The sequence below is a fragment of the Sciurus carolinensis genome, chromosome 11 (genome assembly GCF_902686445.1).
Source record: "Sciurus carolinensis chromosome 11, mSciCar1.2, whole genome shotgun sequence".
In the NCBI taxonomy this organism is placed as follows: Eukaryota; Metazoa; Chordata; class Mammalia; order Rodentia; family Sciuridae; genus Sciurus; species Sciurus carolinensis.
In genome coordinates this window covers 60,569,423-60,589,999 of record NC_062223.1, presented here as the reverse complement: position 1 = coordinate 60,589,999, position 20,577 = coordinate 60,569,423, and the positions used below count along the sequence as shown (strand labels likewise).

General features: G+C 42.3%; 1 protein-coding gene and 1 pseudogene across 18 annotated transcripts in view; both read right to left on the bottom strand.

The window, feature by feature from the left end:
- LOC124959490 (ethylmalonyl-CoA decarboxylase-like) overlaps nucleotides 1-8,016 on the bottom strand; it is a 44,129-nt pseudogene extending 36,113 nt beyond the window's left edge.
- The window catches only part of Sox6 (SRY-box transcription factor 6), a 556,749-nt gene extending 544,780 nt beyond the window's left edge, over nucleotides 1-11,969 (bottom strand). For 14 of the 18 annotated variants that reach the window (XM_047516547.1, XM_047516546.1, XM_047516558.1 and 11 more), the window contains exon 1: nucleotides 10,161-10,290. The gene's annotated coding sequence lies outside the window, so the exon portion shown is untranslated. Of the gene's footprint in view, nucleotides 1-8,329; nucleotides 8,751-10,160; nucleotides 10,291-10,806; nucleotides 11,235-11,608 lie in introns of those variants that run through there. The other 4 variants (XM_047516549.1, XM_047516551.1, XM_047516550.1 and 1 more) reach the window with 3 other exon arrangements.
- Between the last annotated feature and the right edge of the window lie 8,608 nt (nucleotides 11,970-20,577).

Below are 20,577 nucleotides of genomic sequence, written 5' to 3'. Positions count from 1 at the left end.
GAAGAAAACAACAGGTGAAGGCCGTTGGAAACTAGGGCCATTGTTTCTCTAGCTTCTATGACCACTGGGCTCTTACAGAAAATGATTGCCACAACCTCATTTCAGTTACAAAAACCTCAATAAATGTGTTTAATTTGGAGAAACAAGTACTAAACACCAAATAAGTTACAAATCAAAAACAGAAAAGAAGACTTGTGGGCTCAGAGGAAAGTGTTTCAAAAAGTTAGGAAACATGACTTTCCTGATTACAAAACTAACAAGAAAGAATTTAACATCCCTAATTGAAAGTTTTCAGGAGTAGAAAGAGGTTGTTGCTGCTACTACTCTTCTACTACTGTTTCATCATCATCATTGTATAATAACAATTTGTATTTCTTCCCCAAAACAATTTCAAATCACTCTAAGGATTATTTTCATATATCATATTTTCATATATCCCTCAATTTAAAAAATTATGAAATAAGTCAACTTTACTGTTGGAAAAACTTAATTATAAATATGAGAGACCTAAATATCTGCCACAAATAACACCCAGAACTGAAACTTTTCCAGATACAGTTCTTTCTCTAACCCTATACTTAACAACCAAAAAAGAAAAAAATAAAAGCATATTCCACTGCAGATACAAGATTTTTGTTAACTCATAGTTCTGAATCATCAGTTAATAAGACACTTGTTTTAATTTTCATAACTACTTGACAAATTTGAAGGGAAACAATAGTTTGAATGACTCCTTTGTATCTTAAAATATACTCACAATGTCCCTTACCACAAACCGAGCTATGAAAAAGTAGCAGTGGTCAAGCTTCTGGCCTATGGACATATCATATTCACAAGACATGGCCTTTCTAGAAGTCACAAAGACATAAGTAGGAGATGTGTCACTATCAGACTTATAGAATAGTCAGTAGTACTATCAAATGTTCCCCCCATGTTCAAAGTTCTTTAAGGTATTACCAGAACCCTGCCCCTAACCATCTTTTAAATCACAGATCAAAGACCATCTCCTACCAGAAGCTTTCCCTGCTATAGGTTCTTCTGCTCTTATACATATCTCCACTGTAATACTTAGCACACTAGAATCACCCAAATTCATACCTCCTCTCTAAGACCATGCGTTTTTCATCTTTGAAATCATGTAATCAAGTGTTTCCCAACCTTTCACCATCAAGAATTATTTTATTAATACTCCCTCATAAACCCCACATTTTGAAAGATTGTTGCTTATCAAACAAGTCACATGTATCAGGTAAAACAAGTCATTTTCTATTTTTTATTAATCAGGCAGGTAGAACTAACGTTTAATGCTTCTGACTCAGCATAATATTATTCATTTACATTAGTGTATGGGAAATACAGCAATGGGTTGCTTCTGGAAGTAAGTATGAAGATAAAATAAATGAGCATTGACATTCTATGGAAGAGACTGGAAACTAAGAAGGCAAAAAAAAAAAAAAAAAGTCCTAATTTATGACATACAAGCTTTTTTGGAGCAAATAATATCCTGAAGCAAAACCCAATTAAAACGTTTATTCATATCAAGTAGGAAGTCAGACAGTATGACTGGTAAGTTTATCTACCCTGCATAACTCTTATTGAATGAGGCAATGAATATGAAAGTACTTTAACAAGGGCTGGGGATATAGCTCAGTTGGTAGAGTGTTTGCCTTGCAAGCATAAGGCCCTGGGTTCAATTCCCAGAACCACAAAAAAAAAAAAAAAAAAAAAAGTACTTTAACAATTGGGAGGCTCTATAAAATATATGGAGAATTAAAGAATCTTCTCATGCCACGGTTCTAGTACTGATCATACAACTATTGTCAATTTCTGTTCTATGCACTTTTGTATATAGTATCTTCAGACCTATCTTGCCAACAACCACATTATAAATTCTATCACCATCCCATTTTTAAGATGAGTAAACTTGGGGAGGTGACACAGTTTATCCAAGATCATACAACTAGTTTAGGAAATAAGATGTAAAAGGAACAATTCAAAAAATAAAAATCGGAAGTCTAATTTGGTCTTTACATATGCAGGTCTATCACTCAAAGAAAAATGCCTATTTCCATTTTTTTCTTAAAACGAAAGCAAGAGAAAACAGATTGAGATGTGTATATTTGACAAAAAGAACCTCCTGATGTTAATCATGTATATACATAACCAAGGAAGGTTATATAATATCCTTCTTTGTAGGCATTCGAAATAAAGAGAGCTTCTCAATTAATTCAAATGGAGAAAGGATGATCAATACTATCTGGAGGATGACAGATGAAATGACCTTTCAAAATTTCTTCCAGTCCTTAGAATTGGAGTTTTATCAAATTTTAGAAGCTGTATATCAAAACTCTACATTTAGTCACTTGGGACTCTATCCCAAGTCTTCTAGAATACAGATGAATTCTTCTTCCTAGGAAAGAAAAAGAAAATAACTTGTATTGCTCTCTCTATTTTACATAAGAGGAAATTAATCAGGTTATGTAACTTGCCAAATATTCCATAGCAAGTATGTAGGGAATGGGGAGCCAGATCTGTAATTCTTCTACCGCTTCAACAGTAATAGATAATGTCTTAAATATTTATTTTATACCAATCCCTCAGTTTAGTGCTTTATATTCATTTTATTTAATGTTCACAATAATTCTATAAGGCATATATTATTATTGCTCCCATTGTCCAGATAAACTGAGGTTTAGGGGTTATACTGTAGATATATTGGGGGAGGAAAGCTGACTTCTCATACATAGGAAGTTCAATTCCCATGGGGATAGCTTGAGATTACTTCTGAGAAAATAACAACACACCCTTTGATATTCCTTCCGAAGAAAGAACAATGAACAAATCTTTCCTAGTTAAAAGCATTCTTACCAATTGTACCAAAGAGTTGTTTAGCACCAAAACAACTGACCTAAGTTTCCTCATCTACCAAATACTAAAATCTTCAATAGAAGAGAAAAATCCTGAAAAAGTAGACTCATGATTTCATAGTGCCCTTCAAGATGCCTAGAACTTATAACAGCTCAATCACATTACCCAATGATATGTTTGTAAAGTATAAAAAGAAGCATTTGCAACCAAGCCTGAGAATGGGTTTTATTTAAAACCTATGCTCCTCAGTTGTCTTTTATTTAAGTGTTGCATTTTGTTTTTCCATACATTGGGCTTGTGCAGTCTTGGAAAGGAAAGCATCTTTAACTGCTTTTAAAGAACTACTTTTCAAAGAAGCAGAGATTATGCTCAACAAATTCAAAATCACAAATAGTTCTAAAGTTCCTTTTTGCATTTGAATGAATATATTAAAGACAGAAAATTCAATTTGTCTCTTTACAATAACTAGAAATTACAAATTATTGAAAGTCATAGGAACTAAAGATCATTTGAAGAGTTATCTTGTAAAATTATGCAGAAGAAAGCCATTGAGAGAACTGAAAATAAGAGAATACAGAATGTTTGCACATACTCTAATGTACGCATCAAGTAATGTATTTATCTTATATTTATCATGCTTATTTTTACTCATTATCATTGAAAAGCATCAAATCAATACACGTAAGTAATTTGATCTCAAAAGTTAAAACACACGAAATTCTTAAATGATTTCATAATATTACACTAGGCTTCAATACATTGTGCTTTAATTCAGAGAAATCTTTAAAAAGCTTTATAGACCATGGGAGCTTAGTAAATAAAATACACCAGTGAATCCCTTGCCACACATACCACAGCAGAATGTCCGTAGACAGAGAGCAAATACGGAAATAGAAAATCCAGAAAATTACAGAGCAGGAAATTCAAGATGGTTAACAAAGATGCAAAAATTTCTAAAGTACATACATTAGAGCACCAATTGTTAGATTTTTTTAATTTCACTGTTCTATCCTCAAGTGATTATAGGTTAATATATTAACTTGATTCTTTACAAATGAAATCAACATCTCTTTATAACTGTAAAGAGAGAACTCTTTAGATAAATATAAAGATTTCTATAGTTTCACTTACTGCTTTTCACTTATAGTATGAAAAAGAATAGCACATTTTCATGCCATTAAGAATTTAAAAAGAAACATTTCAGAATTCTTCAAGATTTTGAAAAGGAATTTTTCCAATATTATGTACTATGTCAGTTAGTGAGGATCACTAAATATATTACAATTATAAAGTAGAAATAACTAGGCAGTTGGTGTTTAATGTGGTTTATTAGTTTATAATAGATTACAGCATCTACAATTAACCTCAGAAAATAACTCACATCTTTCCTAAAGATGAAAGTTTTTTTAGTGAATAGTAAAATGAATGATATATTAGGGGTCTTAGAGGAGCAAGAAGAGATTCTGAATATAAACAAGCCATCATTCTGGTAAAAGGAAATACAAACAACTAGAATAAAAATAGTTGATGCACAAAAGCCATAATGAGGGGGTAGCTCAAAAAATAACTTCTACTTTGAATGGTTTGGATGAAATACAAATTATCCACAGAAAAGTGTGGACTGGCATAAACGTTTGTACAAAATTATAAGTGTATTTCAAGAAGTATGCAAGAGGCAACCGCCTGCGTGATGCACAAGGTCCCAGCAATGCTCTGCTTAAGTGCTAGTGCACAGAGTCCAAACCACTGCATTTTAATTACCATGCAGCCTCAGATATATTGCCTTTGATATGGAAATGTTCTTGTTCTCTCATCTTCACATATGGTCTCATGCACAGAAATCTTTATCTGATTCATAAAAAATAACTAGAATCCAATCTCAACACCTGACCTCAGTGCTTAGAAGTTTTTACTAAGCATGGTGTCACTATAAAAAGAATGACTAATATTGGTGTAAAGTTGGATATTTTGAGCAATGATATGAAGGATCTGCAGTTAGGAATTGAATCAATACTGTTTCTCTGAGGTTTTAGGGTTTCATGTTTCCTTTTTTGAGACTAACACAGATTTGAGGAAAAACAGACAAGCACCCTTTTTGGAGGTGAGAGAGTCTGTAGTAGATTTAAATGATATTCCATTTTTCAACCTATACCCATACTCTTCAATTGATGTTTTTATCTAAACTATGACAATCAGATACTCAAAATTTGAAAAGCACTATCGAAATCCATAATACAAAATTTGAGCTATTTCTACTTTGATCAAAAGTCTAAAAAAAATAATTAACTGGAAAGCTTTTACCCTCTTCCACAGAACAAGGAAAATACAAACATTCTTCCTAAGAATGAATAATGAATATATAATGAAAGACTGAGGAGAGTTTCCCAGATAACTTTCACCAATCAATTTTCAGATCACAATTGAAGATCACATATCCTTCAAGCAAAAAGAATATGTGACACATTTAAAATGTACTTGTATCTAATAAAAATTGCTTTTCATATACTCTACAGGAGTACCAGTTATTTATTTTTTATCTGAATATTTTGAAATTTGGTGTATAATCAAGTAAAAAATGTGGAATCAGGACGAGGACATGAAATGTCTTAGTACCTTATTTTCCTTGTTAGAAAAAAAAGTAATAGGGAAAGGCATATTATTAAATGAAGAGCAATCCAAACCAAAGATGGTTCATTTCTTCCTTTAAAAAAGCAGTATTTGTTAATTTGTTCATTTTTAGCAGATTTCTATAATAATATCTGTTGTTCTCATTAAATCTCGTATAGCCACAAAACTTGATAATTCTGAAATAACCTAGATTAATATTTTAAAAAATGGTAATATGACCCATCTAACCTCATGACAGCAGATAATACATCCCATCTGCAAATCATCTTGCGGCAAGTTATCTGTGTTTTATCATTTCTAGTACCTGTCTGTGCCTGATATGGTACTCTCAGACACATTAGCTTGATGGAATGTTTCACTTGACTTCAAAAACATCAATTGATATATATGCATCCCTAAAATATATTTAAACAAACAGCTCTCAGACAAACCAAATTTTAGCTGTACTGTACACTATACTTTCATAGAATGGTGTTTGTAAATACTGGGAAATATATATATACTATGTATTATACATATTTAATATATATAATCATATTCCCTTGCTAATAGATAATTCTTTCTAGCATGGAAAGAGATATATAACCTAATGAAACTGAAAACCATAGAAAATATTAAAAGTAAAGGTCAAAGCTAATATATACTAAAATCATAGTCAAAAGAAAATTGATTTATCTCAGTCTATTGTGCTAATTGACAGAGAATTGTTTAAAACATCACTGATTTCTTCAATATAAGATGACTTTGTGTAGCAATTTGATCAGTGACAAATAATAATTCCTAAAAGAAGTCAAACAGAAATGAACATAAAATCTCAATGATGCCACCAAAATTTATCATTTATGTGCTTAAAGTAATATATATTAAAGTCTAACAAAAGGAAAATTTGCCAATTATACTAACATATTGTGAATACATACTTTTCCTTTAAAAAGAAAAATATCTGTTGTTTTCTGCTACCAATGAAAAAATGCCCAACAGACAAATTAATATTGCCAATGAATCTCATTTCATCTAGGTATTTATTTACTGAATTCATCACAGAGTCAGTTTAAGGTATAGGTACTTGATACTGCTTTAGTAATAATATTTTGTACATTTATTTTCATGATATATTGTTGAGTGTTGTAGTTGCAGAAAATTATTATATAAGTTTGTATAATTTGCCATAGTAAAAACTCAATTTTTTACATATTAAAATATATATATGTATACATACAGAAACACACACACACACACCAAGAGAAAGCCCCTTATAATGCGACAAATAAAAGCAGCAATAAACAGGACAAATACTAAGCAAAAAGCTATCTAGTCTTGCCAACATAACTAAAGGAATATGGACATGGATGAGCAGAGAAGAAAGGAGGTGCTAGTAGTACAAGAAAAAAAGCAACAGAGGATGTCAGGTTGCCTAAGGAATTAGTGGCCTATATTTGATGTCTGGATCTTAGTTACTTACTGTCTTTGGTCATAAACTGTATTTAGTAAGCATGATGCACATTTACTTTCAAAGTTTGAAAGATTTTTTGTTTGCTTTTTCTTTGTTTTTTTAAAAAAGGACAATGTCTCTTGATATGAGATTTTAAAAGGTGTAAGAGAAAAAAATTCAGGTCATTTTGTCTACCCATGTGCTCACAAACATTTATACAGGAAAAAATACTCTCAAAAGTACATAGATAATAAAGTCATTGATAGAAGAATTGAAAAAATTAGTCACAACTTTTCTTCTGCTGTAAGAAAATATTACACTGGTTTGATAGAAAGTAAATAAAACTTAATAAACCATGTCCCTACTTCCCACCATGTAAGGAACATTCTTGCTGCCATAGAAAAACTAACCCTGTCCCTCTCAACTTGTAGAAATTTAGTGCATTTACTTGCTTGTTTTTAAATAAAGAGAATCTTCTAGTTGGTATCAGCCACAACTGAGTGGCCTAGAAACAAGGGGAGGAGGGAGACTGATGCAAGTGCCTGATGCTGAGTGTTAAATTCCACAGTGACTGCACAGGGTGACAGAGGGAAGGTCATGTTCATGGCTGCAGAAATCTAGCCTCTGCCAGAAACTGTAAGCTAAAGCTGACCTAAGGCTGGAATCTCAGAAGCTAGGTAGGAAGCTCAAGCACCAATCTAGACAGGCAGAGAGGACAAGGTGCTGCTCCTAAAAACTCCAGGCTGAACAAGAATGAGACAGACAGCAAGCACATCTTTCCAGGCTCCCCCACAGGATCACTAGCAGCCCCAAGTGGCTAGGCCTGAAGAGAGAACCAAAATCCTCAATCGGGACACAGATACTAACTTGCTGAGAGACCTCTGGGACTGGGAGCAGGAAAGAGTACAGGGACAGGTGTAGCCCACAGTGGGAAGCCTCAAGTCCCTCCACAAGCCAGGATATACAATGCTAAGCCTGGCTGGTCCTACTAGGTTAGTGCAGATAGCGGGCCACTAGCAGTCATCCCCCAGAACGGAGTGTGAAGAATAAGTACACTGCCAAATTTTTTCTGCAACTCCCTTACCCATCTAGTCTGCAGCCTACCTCTGATGTCGGATACCCCCTTAACCAATGGTTCCCCCTCAGGAGAAAAACGAGAGAGAAAACTGAGAAGAAGAAAAGAAAAGAAAAAACTCAAAGACAAGGCTACACTGTTAAAGTATTCCCTGTCAGGGCCTCCGGAGACTGTCCTGGCCAGCTCGGCCTTCCCTCGGGAATCCTTTAGCTCAGTGAATCAGATCGGCCAAGCCCGTGCCTATGGGCCTCAGGGACTAGGTGCTGAGTGCGCAGGCTAATTATACATGTGGCATTTGGGCAGCCGACTGTCCAGTGACACCTTACCTTATGAGGAAACGTCAACCCCAGCAACTGTTCAAAACAAAATGCCATCGCAGGATCAGCTTCGGCCGCTGATCCTAGTTCAGGATTGCTTTTCCCACCGCCTCTCGCACTCAGAACAAGAATGTGGCCTAGGGAGGCCAGCCGCAGGCAGGCAGGTCGGCCAGGGTGGAGGGAACAGGCGGGGCGGGCCTTGCCAGGTGTCCTTCCAGTCCCCCCGCGCCATGGACCAGCTCGCGGACCCGACCACTTGACCTTTTTATTCACCAAACCCACCTCCTAGAAATAGACTGGGCGGGGCTGTGTCTGTTTTCCTCGGGACCCGGGGAAAAACCTGGGCATGTGACTACAAAGAGTAGGAGAGAGGAGACCCTGTAGGGCGGGGGAAGGAGAGCACTCTTCAGTCCCTAGCCACTGGGTCGCTGGCTGTGCCTCCCCGCCAGGGCCAAAAGTCGGGCCTCAGGAGTGCGCGAAGGAGACTAGCGCCCGGGACAAGGACGTCATGCGAGCGCCCCATTGACACTGCTGCGTGAGGTCCGGAGTCCAGCCCAGTTTGCCGCAGGGACGGTTTCAGGCCATCTCCAGACCGAAACTTCAAGCGCGGCCCTCAAAGGAGGTCACACAGACAGAAGCAGTCCGGGACAGCCCATCTCGCTAACAGTCTAGTCCCGTCAGCCTAGTTGAAGACTTATTTTTAGTCCCCAAATAGGAACAGCAATTCAATATCTGGTAATTCATACAAAACAAATGTTTTCAAACTTGGTCAGCATAAAAAAAAAAAAAAGCTTAAACAAAACTCAAAATATCCTGGCAACAACCACCTTTTATCTGCTCAGAACACACCAATTCTCTTTATCTTAAAGCTCCGCAAAGCGCCAGGGAACCAGCCGGGCACAGAGCTAATCTGTCCTCCGCAGCCCTGGGCCGCTCCTCCTGGCGCCGAAGCACAACCCCAGCAGCCTTTGCACAAGCCCCTTTCCTTCCCCTCTGGGCCCTTTAAGGGAGAAAAGAAAGCTGTTCCCCCGGGAACAGTCAGCCTCTAGCAGGGCCTCGGCGAAGGTGGCAGCACTCTCCCGGCGTCCCGGAGCAGTGGACCTCGGTCCGGGCTGCAGAGAGGGCAGCGGGGCCCGGGCAGGGAGCCGAGAAGGACGGAGGGCGCGGGCCAGGCTCATGGACGCGGAGCGGGAGAAGAAATCTGCAGACAACTGTGAGCCCCGCGGGCCGCCTCCGAGGCCGAACCTGTGGCGGGCTAGGCTGCATGACCCCTCACCCACGCCCCCATCGGGTCAGGCCCTACTGCCCTTGCGTCTAGGGCAAAGAGGACCACTTGGGTTTCGGATTGTCTTGGAGTTCGGATTGTTTATTCCTGAAAAGATCATAAAAAGTAATGTCCAATAATGGGGTAGGAAGAGGAAGAAAAAGAAACGGAGGGAACCGGAGACTACTCGCGCTTGGTCCCAGGAAAGTTGCAGCGGAGCGGCAGTGGGGTGAGGGTGAAAGGAAGGAGCGCACGCGTTTTTCTAGCGACCCGGGTTTTCCTTATGAACACCTCAGAGTAAACTTCACCCAGGCGGAGAGAGTGGCAGAGATCTTGGACTCCTTCGCGACCTCCGCCAGCGTCAACCCCACAAATAGCCAAAATCTCCAAACCCAAACGGGGGTGGGGTAGGGTTGGGGTAGCGTTAAGAAGTCCAGAAGCTCAGCGGGTCCTCCCGACCTCCCGCACCCCGAGCCTGGATAACACTGAAGCGCTCTGAAAACTGCGGCATCAAAGTCACAAGGCGAATCAACCCAACACTTTTCAAGAAAACAAAATACTCGCTAGAAAACTTACTTTGCATTTAGTCTCTATTCTTTGGGGGGATGCAGTTTAGGTCGGCTCGTAAAAGTAGCCCGTTTTGTCCAGGTTGGATATTGTCTACTTATGGATCAGCCCTTGGGTGAGGGTTTATTTTAATTTATGGCTTATGCATTCTTTTAAGGTCGATTTACATGACCTCCGGCTACAACTAAGACAGCCGAGGAGGGCACTCCAGTCGTCAGTCGGCCAAACCCACAATTAAAACAGCCCTCCCCCTAGTCTCAGTGACTAGAACTCTCCCAGGGTAGGCTGGCTGCCTCTTTTCTCTTTCCCCCTTCATTCTTCACTTCTCTCTTTTTTCTCCTTTTATGTGTCCTCTTTTTTTAATATCACGAAATAAGATGTGGTATCACTTTGAAAGTTTTGGTCTAACTTTCTCTAAACCCAAGCAAGCCTGCAGCGATAAACAGAGATAAAGCGCTCACAAAGCCCTCAAGATGTTGCCCTCTTGTGGGCAAAAAAAAGCATTACCACCCAGGAGTCCCATCTGAATCCTCAGAGCACACACGCTTATACTGGCGGGCGGCGGGCGGGCGGTGGGGGGGGGGGCGGACACTACACACGCAGTCACACAAGCTTCCTCCATCACACACTGCGCGAACTTCCATGAAATACCTACCTCAAACTTCACGGAGACTTAAAAATTCATTCTCTAAGCCACCTGACTTCTTTTTCATATCATTCCCAGTTATATAGATTAGAATATCTATTCAGGGAGGCGGAGGTGGAGGAATAGGTGGGCCGAGAGGGCAGACAGATTTCCGGACGAATACTTAGGATGGCGATAACAGCTTTCTGTTGTCAAAGGTTGCGTTGTCTGTCCCTCTCCCTGCCCTTTTGCCTTAGTGTTCTACGCACAGTTATCTACTGCTACAACATGTGTTTTCTCGGAGTGGATGAGGGGGGCAAAAAAACAGAAGCCCGCCACGCAGATCTGTCACCGCCTCCGGAACAAGGCACAACTCTCCGAGAGGGAGACGCATCCTGGGGATCCGCGCGTCCACCAGCGAGCGGCAGGCGCTCGGGCCCCTTTCTCTACCTACTCTCCCCCTCCGCGTCGGCCCGGCTGAGTGCCCTCCTCCCGCTCCTCCTCCTGGCTCTCCCCTCCCAGCCAAGTACGGAAACCCGCCCCGGCTGGGCAGCCGCGGCTCCCGGCAACCCGCGCCCTCTCAGGGCTCCGCTCGCTCGACTCTCTTCCCTCCGCCTGTCCTGACCCAGCCCCTCAGTCCCAGCTCTGAGAAACTAACCCTGGAACTGCCCGGAAGGGCAGGAGTGGAAGGTGCTAGGGGCCGGAGGTGGGGCCCGGCCGAGGGTTCCTGTCCCCTGCCCGCTCCCACTCCCCAACAGGTAGCTCACAAACGGGCCGCGCGCTCTCGCTCTGCCTCCCTCGCTCTCTAGATCGCTCGCTCCGTCCCGGTTACCTGGGCGGGCTCCAGGATGGTACCGCACGGGAGGGTTCCTTGTGCGCTGCGCCGCGGGAGTAAAAGGCATTAAAGGAAAAGGAAGATACAAATAAAAAAAAATTTTTTTTTAAAGGAAGAGGAGTCGATGCTAGGTCAATTAGCACAGGCTGGGGAGCAAGGGAGCAGAACCCCCCCAGCGCTGCGGCCCCGGAGCCCGTTAACTCAAGTCTGCGGGGGTGTCCCGCCCCGGGCGGGGGGAGCGCTGAGCGGCAGAAGTTTGCCGCTGGGGTGCCAGGAGGTGCGCGCGGAGCGGGGTGACTAGGGGTTTCCCCCCTGAAACAAGTGAAGGCGATGGTTAGTGCTGTCAATCTTGGCAATCAGTGTGAGCGGCCATGTCGTAAGTATTCAAAGCATTTCCCGTCGTGCAACATCAGAAAGTGAGTGGCCAGGGCATTGATCTGAGCGAAGGAGAGGAGGCAGGGCTCCCCTCCCAGACAACACAGGCAAGATGAGACAAGAGGCGAGGGAGGCAATGAGCCAGGCGGGGAAGCTGGGAGGGAGGGGGGGACTGGGGGAAGAAGAAGGAGGGGAGAGCGGGAGGCAAGAAAGAGCCGCCGAGAGGAGGGCAGAAAGACCAGTGAGACCGTAGGTTGGATTTAGAGAAAGCGCCTGGACAAATAAAGTGACTACTAGAAGAAAACTGGAATGGGGACAAAGAAGAGGGAGAGTCAGGGTCAGAAGGGATTGGGGACTAGTATTAAGTAGAGGACAGGCAGGCTAAAGAGAGAAGGACCAAAGGAGCACTATAAGGACTGGGTGGCTGGGAGGAGGAGTCAAAAGAAAGGCAAACTGAAGCGATGGGGAAAAGGTAGGCAACCAGAGCCGGGAAAGAAGCAAACTGAAGGAGTAAGAAAGGCAAATAAGAGAGGAAAATGAAGGGATGGTAGCAGTGCTTTGGAAAAGTTAGGTGAAAGAAGGAGAAATGGGTTGAAGATTGAGAAGTACTGAGAACTAGACCACAAAAGTGAGTCATGGGAGAAACAGAAGGGAAAAGATATGGGTTGAAGCAGACCAGGAAGAAGGAAAGAAAGGTTACTACTAGGATGAAAAATATGAAAGAAATGGTTAAAAGAGAAAAGAATGAGATCCAGGAAGCAGATAATGAAAACACCAGTTAGTAGAATCTCAGTAAATGAAGGCAGAGAAACTTATTTTAAAAGATAGGGAAGAAGAAATTGAAAGAAAAGCTACTGACATAGCAGATTCCTAACTCATGTAGGTGGCAGTGTTCTGGAGACCATATGGATTATGGAGTTTATGGATTAAAATTATTATAAGTAACCAGACATGTGTAAATTACCAAAGAAAAAAATTACACCTTTATAACAATAAATAAAATAGTTCCACATTTATTGTAAAGATAAATCAGTGTTGCATAAAATTGAGTGGGTGGTATATGTATAATGCTCAACTTTGTAAAAGAAAATATCTGGAGCAACAATTTCAAGTGGAGCAACAGAACTCATAGAAGATGAAAGGAGTTTCAAGTCACCCAAGATGGTACATAAAATTGCACAAGTCAAATAAAGAAAATTATGTTAATAAAATACACCCCCTAAAAAATTACACAAATTAAGTCATGTGTAATTGAGTCATGTGTTGAATGGATTAAAGATTTGAAGAGAATAGCCTGAAAGAGCAGAGACCTGAAACTTTATCTCTATGTCAAAAAACAAAAAACTGGAGAATCAGGAAAGGCAAGACTAATACTAGTATCAGAGAGTTAAGAAAACAGGTGAGAAAACTAGCTTTGAAAGTAGCACAGAGCTAACTAAAGGCAGGGTAGTGTGCACAAGGTGAGGTTGGCCTGCTTTAAACCAGGCCCAAAGAAATAGACTAGATTCCAGAAACAGAATGAGTCAAAACTACATCAAGATTAAAAGCTAGGAGAGAGGTTCTGACACACAACATGCAGTACAATGTGAAGAAATTTGTAAAGGCTTCTACCATGGAAACTGATATGAGATGGCCACTTTCAGACACCTCATAAACAGAGACTTTGTAAAAGGAGCTACTGACCAGGAGAAAGGGGTCAGGAATGGTGACTAGAAAACTCAGAAATGTGACAACCTATAATTGCCAACATGCGGATGACCTCCCAGGGATTGTGATAAAAGATAAAGAAGAGAAAGTCTCATCTTTGATACATTAACTTTCAAGAAAATGGAGACAGTCGGCAAACACAAAAGATAGAAGAGGCTGAGATGTCAGTCATGTGTTGGTCTCTTAATGTACTCCTTGTTTGCTTCCATGCAGAACTCCAGATAAGAGAAAGAAAAAGAACTCAGGGGAGGAGCACCTAGGATCAGTGGGGCAGAAGGATTGCCAGATATTTCTGCCCCAATAGGAAATATGATGCTTGAGAATTGGGAGTTTAGGGACTGTGAGTTAAACTTACTTGATGACTGTCGGTCAGGAGGAGTGAATTCCAACAAATTTTATGTCCATATTACCCACGTCGTCATTCAGGACTGGAAAGTCTGCCTCCAGTCACCCAAACCTAGAGGCCATCAGGAAGTACTCCCCTGCACCTTGCAAGTCAGCCCCTAATAGGTCACCCCCTAATAGGCCCGGATTCCCAGTACTGAAGGGTGGGCCCCTTGACCTCTGAGGCCCAAGGGGCAAGCGCAGATCTGTGTTTCTAACCTAGAAATCTCTTGCCTCTGTGTGTGTGGTGGGGCGGCGCGGGGGGGGGGGGGTGCGCGCGTGTGCGCGCGCGTCCTCAGGATGGCCCAGCGTTAGATTCCTGAGTCTCGCACTCGGCTGCCTGACCTGGGACTGAACCACTTAGGGAGAATAAAAAAGAAGGAAAAACCTCTCCAAAGCCTAAAGAGGTCAAAATTGAATGACCTGTCTGTCTTAAAAGTCTGCAAAGCAGGGGACTGGTTAGGTCCCAAAGCCCGATTCCTCAAGGAAGGGCCACGGAAAGAGGTGAAACCTCAGGAACAGAAATACGGACGCGACTGGGTACCTCCAATTGCGAAAACAGGTTTAGTTTTCCAAATATCAGCGCGTTAGCCCTTTAAAGTAACTCCATACCCAGGGCTCTGGGAGACAAGACTGACCCTGCCGACCAGATGCAGGCCCCTTGGCGGGGAACAAGAAGAAAAAGAGGGCATCATCAAGATCTTTGTCGCCCAAGGCCCTAATACCTAGCCCCGACAAACCTTCTGAAAAGGAGCGGAAGGAACCCTCTTTAGGTTTTAACTAATAAACTAGTGCCAAAGTAAATTGTTAAGGCGGAACCCGGAGCGGGTCACAACACTGATCCTGAAGGAAAGAAACTGAAGTTTGGGGTCTCGGTGCCGCACTTCAGACAGTGCACCGGGTGACACGTGGCCCTGGGGGCGGGGGTATTGGCTAAGGATTTCCTCTCAGGTCCGGGGCGCGGGCTATTCCAAGCACTGAGCGAGGCGGAAAGCGCAGCAGTCGGTTTAAGTGCCGAGCTCTGCACCTGGTCGGTACGGTCTTCTGGCTTCCAGAAGTCCTCGGAGGTACAGAGGGCACCCAGACCTCTCAGCCAGATCCCGGGGCTCACAAATTCACTTCCCCTGGGGGTCGGATCATTCGCGGCGCAATAACCCCGGGCGCTGAACTCCGGGGAACAGGGGAAGGAGAGAGGGAGAGAAGGAAGGGCAGACGGGTGGGGCTGACTTACCTGCCCGGAGCGACTGCTGCCTCTCGGCTGTTCCGGTGTCCCTGCACGCCGCAACCAACAAAGGTAACTGGGCTTTGCTAAGTTTGGCCTCGCACCTCCAGAAAAGAGGCGCGAACTCGCAAAGGAAAGGCGCGCGTGATTCCTGGAGAGAGGTCCCCCTGAACTTGGGAAGGGCAACGCAGTTAATTCTGCTCGAGAAGTTAATATTTAAAACACCCACGCAAAAATCACAACGGCCGTTGAAACTTCTAATGCCTGCTTTGAAAGTCTCCTTACACCAGCCAGGCGGGTAATTCAGACCTATATGACTTCATCTTAAGGTCGCTAACTTCTTTTAGGAAGGGCTTCATAGCTACTGTGTAAACAGGACAAACAAATGACATGCACTCCAAAACACCAAGAAAGAGAACTTTTTACTGAAACGAAGAATAAGCTGAGTGTAAAAGCCAAAAAGGAAGAAGTTGAAAACTTTAATTACAGCACAGAGAAAAGTTTTCGCAATTGGTTTCCTTAAACGGGATAACAAACAGACCAACACTCCTGCAGTTCATTGCTCTTCTTTTAAGTTTGGAGCAACCCAATAACCTCAACTCCCAAATAATAGTGCCCTTGGGACTGCCTCAAAGAGGTCCTAACTCGAGTTTCAGTAACAAATGCAAAAAAGCAAACTGAATAATACTCTCCATTCTTTAGGATGTTATTTTGCAAAAAGATAAGGCGTTGTCCCTCGACTTTAAATGGATGGAGAACAACATTAAATTTCATTTGCATCTGCCCATCATCCTGTTAGGAAGACCACAGCCACAGCGACAGTAGCAGCAGAGCACCGCCACAATGGAGGTAGGGAAAAGTGGCAAAAATGCACAAACTTTTTTCCAAGAAAATTAAAGATAAATCAAAAATAAGTTTTACAGACATGCCTTTCCTAGATTAGGAAAGTTAATTTTCAAATGTGCTTCTGCTATCTAAGGTGCAAAGCGGAGGCTAGGGGAGTGCGTGGCTGGAATCTGCATGCTGATAAGAGAAGGCTGATGTACTTACAGTGACAGAGGGCAGGCTGCGGGAGAAAAGCTGTTTGTGTTAGCCTGCGAGTTACCCAGGGCTGCAGTGAGAGCAGAAGGGAGGAGTGGGAGTGCCAGTCTGCGTACACCTTCACCGCGTCTCATTACATCTGCCAGCCTCTCTCTCCCTCTCTCTTTCATTTCCACATTCCCTTTGTTCCTGAAAAAAAAAATCTACACGTCACATCAGAGTCCCCAGATGCAGTCTACACCAAAGAAAAAAATGAATAATTCAATCAAACTGTGCATAGTCTCTAAGGCAATAAATCTATTGCACTTAAAGAAACGAAGGGTAATTACCACCATGGAATTAGAATAAGGCCAAAGACCAGAGATGTCGCTGAGTCTCTGGGTAAACTCCCCAGTCAAATAAAGTTTCATTTATTTAATCCTTTGACATCTCAAATGGAAAGTCAGAAAAAGATTTTAAACTTATTTTAGAAGGGTATTCACTTCTTTTTAACACATTATAGAAATGGGGCGGGGGAGAAGGGGAGAAAAGCCTGGCGCATACTACCTTGCTCAAAAGCTCCCAAAGGCAGCGCATAGAGAGAGCACAGACACCAACCAAGCCAATGTGTGTCCGTGGAGCCTGTCCAGGGTCCATTTCTCTCCCACTCCACCCTCCTCCACTCCCCTCTAATCAGAAGAGGATCGACCTCCACTCTCACCCGCCACTGCAGCTCTGCAGGAGGGCATCTGGAATCTGAGAACCTTACCTGCAGCATGGAGACCTAAGATAAATCGCGCTTCCCTGCCACCAACACCCCATGCCATTACTATGCACCCCTCCAAAGTCCCATCTACTTCTTCCATCTGCCTAAGAGAAACTGTAAACGGGATTGCCCCCACCCCCACCCCCACGATTGAATGGAAGCTCTGTACTGTACCGACTTCTGGATATGCCCTGGATTGAGTTTAGGGAATGTCTGGAAAGAAAAGGGGGGGGGGAATAAAAGAAGGGGGGCACCTCGAACCTTGTCCAAGTTAGTCAGAAGGCGGTGTTAGGCAGGAAAGCGCCCACTGGAGAAACAGCTGGGATGCAGACCGACTATGGAAATCTCAGTTCTAGGAACCGTGTCCTTTCGTCCCAAAGGTAAGATTGTATGACTGTCGTACGTTTATTCTTTCGCTGTCTGTGTCTCTTCCCCACCCCCAACTACCTCTACTACTCGGGTCTGCCAGCATGCACTCGGGAGAAGGGCACAAGCACCGCGAAGGGCTTTATTTTCCAGGTCTCTCTACTCATAAATCGTGGGTGTCACTAAAACGAGATTAGCAAATCTACCGCTGGTGGCAGCGACCAGAACCTCTGTTCCTCTGCCAGTTGCTCACTGATGGAGGCATCTCGGGCTGCACAGCGGTCCCGAAGCCCCAGTCCGTCGGATTCCTGGGCCTGCGAGCTCAGGTGATGCAGGGAGGCTTGCGGCGTCCCAAATAGGTTCAGTCAAGGGTTTCCACCCCATCACCACTTTCCGTTGCCTCCGCGCCCGAGCGTTCTCTTTCTCTCTCTCCTCTCTCTCTCTCTTCTCTCTCTCTCTCTCTCTCTCCTCTCTCTCTCTCTCTCTCTCTCTCTCTCTCTCTCTCTCTCTCACACACACACACACACACACACACACACACACACACACACACTTCTAACATTCTGGCCGAACTCCTCATCTAAACTGAGGTTCCTTTAACAGTCAATTCAGTCCTCACGAGAGCAGCAGGGAAACTAGGATACGTGGATGAACCGCTGGGGTGCCAACCGTCCGGTTTGGCCGAGCTTTGTTTACGTGCCTAAGTCGCCACCTTGAGGTCGAGCGGAAGACTGCGCGCAGCTCAGGACTTTGGAGGCCAACCAGGCTGACACCGGCCCAGCAGCCTCGGCGACCTCCTGGGACTGCTTGAAAAAGAAGCAAAGGCGAATCGCCCTACGGGAGAAGGAGCCCGAGAGACCGGGCCTACTATCCGAGAACCGAGCTGAAAAGAGCAGTGGGCTAAAACTACAAACTAGCTGAATCTAACAGCCGGGAATCGAGCAAAGACCTGCGTTCTCCTAGCAGAATACAAAGCTTGGGTCAGTCTGCAGCTCTAAGGAGGGGGTTGCGTTTCGGAAACTTAAAACACGAACTCTCAGGGCAGTGGAAGTTATCGATGATGAATGTGGCAGCTTCGATGAGACACATCAAAGCTGGACAAGGACCGAGCGTCATTCTGTAGTGACCTTGGTTCAGCGCAGGCTCCGCACTGCCTGGGGCTCATCTCCCGATTGCTCTACACCTTCGGGACAGGAGACAAAAGGATTCGGCTAGACCCAAGGTCACAAGCTCAGGTCTCTGAGATGAGAACTGCGGGCAGAAGAGGGACTTTCAGGAAGCCCGGCTGCCTGCTGGTAGAGCTAGGCACTTCAGCTCTTTAGTCGCCCATTTCTCAGGAAATCTGGCCTTCTCAAAGTCTAATAATGGATTTGGTAAAAATTAATAACGATCGTTATTAATTATATCACTTATTTTCCTTTTTCCCATCCGTACCTCTATTAAATCCTTTTTGTATGTGTGCAATATTCTTCCTATATTTTGCCTTATGCTACAAAGATACCAAGCTTAAGAACCCCCTAACTAAATCCTGGAATAACATAATTGCGGTTTTTCTTTGTTATTCCTGGACACTGCCTCCAAGACTTGTAGACTACAAGGCCACACCAAAGGTCATCCTCAGTGAATTGGGCCCCATCAATGCCTCCATCATTTTCCCTGCTACTTAAGTACATACATATTGTTTAAACAGTGTTTTACAAGAGAAGCAGAATTCTCTTTATTTCAAGGGAAAGGACACTTGGGCATTATTTCGTGTTACACGAAAGCATAAATCAACCCTGGTTGACTCCAACTGGTGAATTTCAGAATTTTGGTTAGCAAATAAACAATGAAATAAATTTAAAAACTAGAACCCACAATTATCTGGTGCTAATGGGCAACAGGAAATGTCTTCAAAGGAGGGAAGCAACAGGCCCCTAAGCTAGACCCCATTCCCCTGTTTTATACCACAAACTAGCAAATTAACATTGAATCACTCCTTCACTCATGTAGAAAGCTGAGTGATATTGAATATAGTACTAAATTTTCCCAGGGAATCCCAATTATAGAAACACCTGTGCTAAGTAATGCTATTCTAATCCGCTATGAAAACCTTAAGTATGTAATAGCCCTCAAATCATCTCATTTCTTAGTCACAGTGGGGTGGGCTAACCTCATGGAAGAACATTAGAACCTTGGCTCTGCTATACATAATGCTGGCTGTTCATTTTATCCTAAATGGAAGGAATACACATTGAAGTCTAACACAACCGGCAGACAGTAAACTTGGATAGAAACATCATTAAAGAGAAATTTAATGACTATAAAACTGGAACACACATCACATTGAGAGACCGATTCCATGATTTTTAAACAAAAAATCCTAACATAAAAGAAGTCAGTATTCAGTCTATATGCTCCACTTTACTATAAATATAATATTATGGCAAAATATAATGAAATAAAATCACCACAAAGAATATGCTAATGTGGTAGAAACATTGTAAAAGCCCTACTGATCTCCAAAAAAACTGAAAATCATACTTGCCAGCTATTTTTTAAATGCCAAATCTAATATTTTTGGAATGTTATCTGAAAAATACATATTTATTAAGGAATTATTGTTTTATCACTTTTATCGCTTCAGGCTACCAAAACTAATGCCACTGAAACATCAAAAAGAAAAAAAATTATAAGTCATCCAAATGTTTTTCTTACAATGCTACATAGGGGAAATTTTTTCTAACTAAAAGTGATCTAGATAATTATATAGAATAGTATGAAAATCACAAAAACCAGAAATGAAAAATATTATGAAGGGTTATAGGATAATTCAACCATAGAAGTAAACTTTATTCACTAAAATTCAAAGTACTCCTCATGACAACATTCTTCTGATATTTTTTAAGCATTAAGTAATATTGCTAATGCATTCACTCTCCTTCATATGTGCTTCTCTCTGTCTAAAAAAAACACTTCCCAAATCTGAGGTTTGCCATTCATTAAGATGACTTCATTATACATTTTAGTCACAGTGGAAATATTTGATAAATAAGTATTAGATTCATTGTGATACCTTGTAAAAGACAAGCAAGAAGCATAAATAGAATGTTCTAAAACAGCTTACCAATAAATATCAAATAAAAA